Consider the following 9539-nt stretch of genomic DNA (forward strand, 5'->3'; position numbering starts at 1 on the left):
TCTCCTCTTCAGTCTCAAGGGTCAAGACTCTCTCTCTCTCTCTCTCTCTCTCTCTCTCTCTCTCTCCTATTTTTCCGTGGTGTTCTCTTTTGCGTTTCTGCAGTTAGAAGAAGAAACGGGTTGGGTTGGAATCTCGGTCTGGTCGTGGTGCCGACGGCTAGGAGCGGTAGATCCGCTGCCCAGAAATCCCATGCTTTTTTCTTTTTTTTTTATTAAATGCAGCCCAGGTGGAAAGGGAGGATTGAGGAGGGAGAGTGAGTGAGATAGAGGAAGGAAAGGCTCTGGGTAACAGAGGGTGAAGAAGAAGAAGAAGAAGAAGAAGAAGAAGAAGAAGAAGAAGAAGAAGAAGAAGAAGAAGACAGAGGGTGAAGAAGAAGAAGAAGAGTGAAGAAGAAGAGAGGAGGAAACGGGTTGGGTTGGAATCTCGGTCTGGTTCATAACAAAAAAACCCGGTTTTGGTAACCTCAACCAACCCTCTTAATCCTGACCGTTGGTGATGCACCATCCACGTGTCGCACTCTGCACCTAGCAAAACATGGAACAACAGACGATTAGCACAACAGACGATTTTTATCCTCATTTTTCTGGCTCGAATTGACCTACAACCGCAAAACCGATGGTTCGCCACCACCATTGATGTTACCGTGTTAATGTGTTTTACTACTTTGATGGTCCCTATCAAAAATAAGAAAAATATGTTTTGATGGTGATATCTATATTTTTTTTCTGTGTTTTTTTTTTTTTGGTAAGGATTTTTTTCTGTGTTTTGATGGGATAGAAGTTATGAAGTAACATATTTAATTTTTTATCTTTATCCTTCCATTAACAATTACAAATCCCTTCATTTTCTCAATGCAAGTTTTTAACTTCAACTTCCAAATTCCAACTTCTAACTTCAACTCCTTGAGTCTCACGGAGGTAAATCTTCTAATGTCTCCCACTACCATCTCCCTACTTCCTACTTCTTACTCCCTCTCTTTGAATGTGAACAAAATTAAATATATTACAAATTGAACATGCAAATCATTTTTGACACTATAAATTGTATGTAAATCGATTGTGAATCGAATGATAAAAAACCAAGTAAAACGAATAAAATCGAAACCAAATGAAAATAATTGTGATTTCAACTTATTCCTATCCAGTGCAGTTTTAATTCACCTTATTAAATATAAACCAAACCAAATAACCCTAACTGCACCGTTGACACCGTAGGTTGAGCAGTTTGAAAATGCTCATTTGTTATAGCCGTTGAATTTAAAACTTTTTCAAGTCAATAACATCCATTTTCTCCCTCATTATACAAAAAACTCCCACCCCTCCTATCAAATCTACCAAACCTCCTAAGACCATATCAATACTAATGGGCCTTTTGGTGGCTCAAATGACCTTCAAATATGCTGAGGTCTTGAGACCATCCATTAAATTAAGAAGTTGGGACACTCTAAGCCTTTCCACTTCACCATGTGTCTCTCTTTGGGCAATGAGATCTATATCATTATAGTTTTACAAAAAAATAAAAATAATAAAATAAAATAAATAAAAGGGCATCGAAAATCTTCTAAACCATACCATTCCTATCAAAAGATCCAACCATCAAGGTTTCAAAAAAAAAAGAAAAAGAAAAAGGGAATCGAAAGTCGAATCGATTGATGCTGATTCAGATCCTAATCAATCGGAATCAGTTGAAACCGGTTAGAATCATCTAGAAATGGAGTAGAATCGATGGAATCAATCGGATCGATCATGGCCAATTTCAATTCAACAAACCCAACCCCCGATCCATCTATCTTGCTTGTTGCTTAAGGCGCAATGTTCAAGCCTATTGCCCGATAGGCCCTCACTCCACTTATTGAAGAAGGGCTTTCAGTATCACTCAGCCTAGTTGTTCAACCTTGACTTCAACTCTTCTTACTTTATTTGACTCGTCCAATCAAGAACGGCCATCAATACAGCACAATTCCTAGACTTGGATTGATCATGGCCAATTTAGCGATCGGATTCCCAATTTTTAAAACCATGCCAATGATGGATTTTATAAGCCTAAGTGACGTAGTTGAAAGAGGGAAGAAGAGGAGAGGGGCCAGCAAGCCTAGCCCATCAAACAGCCCAGTTTGAGACCTTGTGGTTGAGCTTGGTCCACATAATGGGTCAGCCTTAAGCCCATCAATTAGTCCTTTAAAGTAGTCCATGCGTTGGGGGCCTATTTGCTAGTTTCTTTTGGGCTTGGGCTGCTTTTGAGCTATCAACACCAACCCATCTTGACTTTGGGGTTTGTTTCTTTCACCGCAAGGCAAGAGATGAGGGAACTAAGTTTGGGTTGGATGCTTTCCATTTATTCCAATCAGCCTTTCATGTTTAGATCATGGCCCATAGATCTGGATGTACTCAACTCTTGAGGCCCATTCCTGGACCAAGCTCGAGACACAGGTCCAGCCCTACAAGCTGACTGATGGGCTTGGAACCAATTTAACTTGGTTACATTTTTAGAAATAAATTATAATCCAAATAAATAACCCCGGCACACCCTATACCCGGAAGGTTTCTCCCACACCACCTACCTTTTTGTTACATGGATTGATGATTTGAAATATAGATTACAGGATAAATTGGGGAATTCCACATATATGCATCTTGTAATTTTTTTCAGCTCATTGCAAGGGTTTCGGTCAATAGCCATGGTCTAGTGCCGAGCGATTATACAGTTCGACTTAGATATCCGATTAACCCTAGGAAATACCTCATGAGGACATCTAGGCTTATCACAGCCGGAGACCGGATGAGCTGATGGTTTCTCAGCCTTTCCAGTAACAGAGGCTGGTACTTCAGGCCCAATTAGATTTTAAACCAGGCCTGGGTAGTATGTTTTTAAGAATACTGGCCCATGAGACTACCATTGGATCTTGCAGTTGAACGCCCATGAGTTGGACCAAAAATTAATGAACTGTGGTCGGTGAAAGCAAGATGGGCGTTATTTTTGAGTTTGGCCTGCCAAAGACATGGTGTTTTTGCAGCAACTACAGTTTATGCATAGGTGCCAGTAAACCCTAAAATGGGAAACTAAACTAATGGTCAATAAACTCATCTTGCAGAACTTAATGACATTTAACCTTTTAAAATTTTGGCAAAAGGACTATTTAGGTTTAATTTCTACCAAAAAAAAAAAAAACTATTTAGGGTTTATTCCTTATTTGTAAGTGTCTTTTAGGCAATTAATCAACTTCTGAAAGATTTAAAAAAAAAAAAAATGAATTTTGAAATTCTTTATTTCTTAGACTAAGTTTTCCTTCACCTGGAAGGGAGGAAGAATTCCTTCTCCATTGGTGATGTGCCCCCATGATTGGAGTCTTATGCTGGGTTCAAAAACCTTGAATTGGGATCCACATGTGTGAGAAATCGGCTGGAATTGGCCCAAACATGTTAACCCTAGGTTTGGATTGGAATTTCTGATGAGGCTGGAATAGAGATCGGACTTGGCCAATTCCAATCCAAATTCTTAAAACCAAGGTCTTATGTCATCACTAGTAGGGGTTTCAATTGGTTGGGCCTAACAGTCTCTCACTAATTTTAGGCCTTGTATTGTTACCAACCATTTAGATAATCGGGCCTTGTAAGCCAGGGAATGAGCATGCTTATATTTGGTTGGTTGATTATCGGTCCATAATATTCTGTGCTCATAGTAATTGGGCTATAATAGGCTTTAAACGAGCTAATTGATTAATCAGGTTACAACCAGGCCCTAACCAGGCCATGAATGGGCTATAATCAGGTTAATGATCTTAAAGGGGCTAACAGGACTAACATGATTTGTTAACAACAGGTTAGGTCAGTCTCGATCGAGTGCCCGCCGTGGTACAACCAAAACCTGTTATTGCCTCTTTTCATAATAGGGCTAGGCCCGGCACTAGGCTGTTTACTAACCAATTGATATGGTGTCAAGCTTTAACTGGTCATGCCAGTCAGTCCTGCCGGTGCGGGTTAACATTTGACACCCCTAATTATTATTCTTATCTCCTATTTATGATGTCAAAATTATCCTTCTTGAATACAATGATAGTACCAATGACCATAGTGAAAGAATTTTTCCTGGGTGAAGAAAAACTTGTTTATTTCTTTATGCCCAAATGCCCATGTGTTCTTTTGTCAAGGCAGAATCTGGTTTGGGTCAACATGAAAATCCTCCAATGTTGATATGTCCCCTAAGTCAAGTGCAACAATGGAATCTCCCAAACTATGAATGATGATGACTAAAACTAAGCTGCAAGCCACAGGATATGGATTGGTGGTGGAAGTGTGGGTATAAATCCACTGTTTGTGGCTGTCCACAGCCCATCTCACTCCCCTAAAAGTGCCTCCAAGTTGCCTAGGTCAAATAACAATTGATAACTCTTCTCTAAGTGGGAAGTGTGGACTTTGGAGTACTTGGTTCTTCTCTATTGCCTTTGCCTTGCCAGCAAGTGAAGAATAGTTCCTCTTATGTCTTATTCTTACATATATAGCATAGTAGTTGGAACTTGGAAGCCTATGATGATGTGAATCTGAGACTTCTAAAGAGATAGTACTAGTGTTTGTTGTTTCCTTTGTTAAATTCTTAGTTCGGATCCCTGAGAGAGAGACAAGAGATGATCTAGTTAGGGCTGGACTTCCATGGACACATGACCTGCCATGATCATGTGTCCTCCCCACTAACAAGCAATATGTGGGAGATTGTGTTCATATTTGCCTGCTTACCAGCAGCAACTTAAACATCATCATGATCCACACTAAGATGTAATTACTCACACCATAGAAATCCAGAAGAGGGAGAGAGAGAACTTAAAACGATATAGAAAACGAATGAAAATTACAAACAAACAATCATATAATGTAAAGATTAACATGGTTAGATAAGATTGCCTATGTCTACTGTGAGATGAATCCACTTCACTAATCAAGAATAAGGTTTTAGTAGCTCGTTCGCTTCATTATCAATTAAGAATAGGATTACAACAGCTCGTCCTTATGCTTCTCGTAGATTGTAGAGAATACCTTGCTATAATTCATAACAAACAAATGAAAGTATGTTTAACCAAAATATTATATAACCCTGAGAGAGAGAGAGAGAGAGAGAGAGAGAGAGAGAGAGAGAGAGAGAGAGAGAGAGAGAGAGAGAGGGCCTAGTGAACGACATTTCTCTATGCTTATGTCTCCTTGCAAACTCTTTTGGTAGTCAGCCATGAGCCAACTCTCATTTGGCCAAGAAAGCTGGCCTTTGGTTCTTTAGACACAATGATTGCCTCTGTTTAACATCACCATTTCAACATTCCCTGCTTTTAAGCCCTTTAAAAACCCTCTTCTCTCTTTCTTCTTATTATTTATATTTCTTCTAAGAACCCTTTTGTTGTTGTTGATTCATGAGAGAGAGAGAGAGAAATCCAATTATTCTCAAAGTAACCATCCATGTATGTACTCATTTTGTGGACCATATTTCCTTGTGGTGCTCTTTCAATTTGGTTGGTGAATGCATCAACATCCAAAATTCTAGCTACTATACTGTACTGTTCTTCCTCATCATTCTATTCTCTTCTTTTGATGTGGGTCTTAAGTGGAGAATTCTCTTTCTTATTATTCCACTGGTACATCCCACATGGGAACTCCATCATCTTCCAACCCCTTTTATACTCTTCTCTGCTTTCTTTCTAAGCTATTCTTACAAGAAAATATAATCTCTCTTAATCTTTGGGCCTGTGGTTCCCTCACTTTTTCTTTCTTTCTTTTCAGACACATATGTATAATCTCTCACTTTATCCACAAAGCTTCATTTTCTTTATTTAATTACATATTCTTTCTTTCTGCTAAAAAATTCCAACCTTATTGAAATCCTTCTTTTAGACTTTGAATTCAATCTATCTAGAAGACTAACCATCATTTTGTTAGACTCCTTTTCTAAATTAATCTTAAGTTGTGGGCCTTGTGGCTGTAAATTGGAGACTTCTAATTCCCACATTGGTTCAACAAGGGGGAAAAAAATAATAGAAATAACAGAAATAATGGAAAAGGAAGAGAACTTCCATGTGGTGTCAAATGTGGACATTCTCTCTCTCTCATGCTTAACCTTTTCAGGTTTTCAGGGAAAGAAAAAGAGAACAAAAAAGCTCAACCTTGGCTCTTATTCTGGTTCTTGGTCAATTTTTAATTATCTTCATCTTTCTCTCTCTCTCAGTATAGGATTCCTAGCTTGTTTTCCTGTGGTGTACTGCAGTAATTAAGGGGTGTCAATCCTTTGTTTGACCTGGCTGACCGGCTAGAACTGACCCACCAAAAAGAAGTAAATGGCTCCGGTTCAGGTTGGGCTAGTAGTTCTTTTTGAGTAGAGAGACTTGCCCACCTGGCCCAACACCTTAGAAGTTAGAACCACAATATTGTATAGTCCTAAGGTCTATCATCAAGGCTATAAAGAGAATCTCTCTTCTCTCCTCATATGAAATGACCTTGCTGCCATCCATTGTATGATATTGTTTTGTGCACCTCATTGCTGTACTCCTTTAAGCTGCTTGTTTAGAAAACCTTTTCCCTAAATCATAATTATCATATGTGATCCAACACTGCTCTTGGGTCATGAACATTCAAAGACGCGGAATAAGAGGAAAACCCTAGAAAAAACTCTGACCTAGTTTGACTGGAATCGGCGATGCATCAATGAAGACTCACCAATGCCAATACTTAGAACATCCATTGATCAGAGATTCGATCTCCAAGATCAAACATCAACATGAGCATAAGATCACAAACAGGTTAACAAGCGGGTGATCACCGATCATCTAATCGGGTCAAGATCGATGGTAATGAGAGCGTCGTGCACCGTGGTCTCATGTAGTTATGTCACATTAGATCAGTTCCTCTATTTTATCTAATAATGGGCCAAACAGGTTAGGCCTGGATGTACTTTAATTTCATTTAGATATCCACTTTATCCCTTTGGATATTGAAATGACCTTACATTAATTTGTGGCAAGTCATTTATATATGGTTTAGAGTCAATGCAAACAAGAAAGTCTTTGAATGTCAAAGAGAGATAAGTGGCTATGTCTCCCACTTTGAAGGGTCTAGTCATTTAGATTTGGCCCTCCTCTACCAATCCATAACCCATTTGGAATTGATAGCTCCAAATTAATCCTAATAGGTCATTAAAAAGTTTATTAATTTATGCATTAAATTAACTAAGTAGAAATTCTTTATACTTAAAGAAACATCTATTTAGGTTCTTTCTTTCCCTATTTATATAACTTTACACCTTTAGTCATGACCTTTCTTTAAAATCTAACAACAACTTTAGGGGCTTTCAGAATCTCAAGATATAAAAAAAAAAATTTAGAATTGTATAATGCCCCAGGGAGTGAGAGAGATTTCATGGACCAGTCATCAAGCTATCAGGGTTTGGTTGGTTCCTTCCAAGTGAAGCTAGTTTGACAGTCAACAAGAAGTTAAAAAAAATAAAATGATATAAGTATACTTTTTTTTTTTTTTGGGTAGAAAATGATATAAGTATACATAGAATTGGATTTGTGATTAGAATGGAATCATTGGGGTGTAGAAATATGACCCTAAAACGATGCAAAAGATAATGAAAAAACAAAAACAAGTAATGCACACAGATTTACGAGATTTGGCGAGATTGCTTACGTCCTCGGTGAGAGGAGATCCTGCTTCACTATCAATGGAGAATAGAAATACAAAACTCGTCCCTCACACCTCTCAGTATTGTTTACATTACAGAGAAAGAAACTCTCACTATAAATATATAGCGAAAAAACCCTAATCTGGAAAGTACACAACCGTCCTGCCTGTCGTGATATTGCACCAGTATTCCTTGGATTAAACTGTGACGGAATACAAGATATCGTACACCAATATGTGATCAATTTAGAATTGGTCAGAATTTTTTAAATTAGAATTAGAAAGAAGAAGCAAAGATTTTATCAAGATTTATGATTTTTCAATGATTTTTATTCATTAAACTTAAGGATTTTGTTATATTCAAATTGGGCAATTTAGCTCATTTGATTCCCATTATATTGTGGGTTTTCGTCCATTAACTGCTTCCTTTATTGAATCCGTAGGGAAACTAGGACCCAATTTGCCGCATCTAGCTCAATCGGTGTTTTAAAAATCGGAAATCAGTTAGATGAATCAACTGATTCGAATAGGAATTAGCTGAGTCCAATCCTGATTCCTACTATTCTGGGCTAGCTAATCCATGCCAGTTCTCTAGGTTTCAGGCCGGCCGATTTAGATACTGATTCCTTGTTTTAAAACCCGAGCTCAATCTTTTTTGGCTGGTTAACTAGTTCTAATTTTCATCTATAGTTTCAATCATGCATCAAATATCAACTTGAAGCATATATTATAGTTACGCATAAAAAAGAATATAATAGTTGCTAATATAAACGTGTGATTAAAGACAAGCAACCTTTAACTAAGGTTGCTTAGTATTTAATAAATGGATTAATAGTTTCCTAATTTTAGAAACCATTCACACTTCAATCAAATCCCAAGGTTTTATTAACAAGTTTCAAATATTCAAAACTACTTCAGGTGGAGAAGCCATGCACACCTGCTCATACAAATATAGGACCACATAGACATGCACGCTTACTCAACCCACGCGCAGATAACTCTGGCCTTCTTTTATTTTTAATTTTTTTTTTAATCCAAATTAATCATTTGGTCTTGTAGATATCAGTTCCACCTTTATCTCTCTTTTTATTATTTCATATTCTTGGTTGTCCCCTACAAAGGGCAAGCATGGCAGCCTTTCTTCCAATAGCTATCATAGGAATTTTAGTTTAGTTTAGTTTAATTGATTCCATACTTTTTTTTTTTTTTCAAATGACACAACTAAACATATTAGAGATTATTTAATAAGTCTTAGGAAACTCGAAACACAAATATTGAATTATTCTTTGTCGATTCGACCCCAAGAAGCCTAAAATTGGCCCTCAGATCTGAAGACTCAGTGATTATAGGTTTTTTTCGTTTTACATGAATCGACCAAAATCATGATTAATCACAGTCGATTTTGATCCAATTCTTATTTTTTGTAACCATGGATATGATACTTCCTAGGTTGCATCTATGATAATATTTAATGATTTAAAAAATATATATTTTTATTGATCGTGGGCTTAGAATCTATTCTCTAACCTTAACTTTGCAAAGGCACACAGCTCCACTAAGATATTATCTTATGTCTTTGCCTCTTGTTTGTAATTGAGAGTTATTCTTTGTGGGCCAATTTCTTGAATGCTTTATTTCCTTTTTATTTATTTGTAGTAGAAGAGATGAGTGGGTTTGGGAGAGGATAAATTAAAACAAAAGGGATTGCCATGGAAGTGGTAAGCATCATTGCAAGGACCTTATGGAAAGAGGAGGAAGATAAAGTTCCCTAACCTTGGTGCTCCCACAAGTCTAGAGAAGAGACCTAGTTAACTAGTTAATTAAGTTGGAAATTTCATCCCAAATGCTATAAATCATATAATTTTTTTTTTTAAGGGGGGGGG

The sequence above is a fragment of the Macadamia integrifolia genome, chromosome 5 (genome assembly GCF_013358625.1).
Source record: "Macadamia integrifolia cultivar HAES 741 chromosome 5, SCU_Mint_v3, whole genome shotgun sequence".
NCBI classification, from domain to species: Eukaryota; Viridiplantae; Streptophyta; class Magnoliopsida; order Proteales; family Proteaceae; genus Macadamia; species Macadamia integrifolia.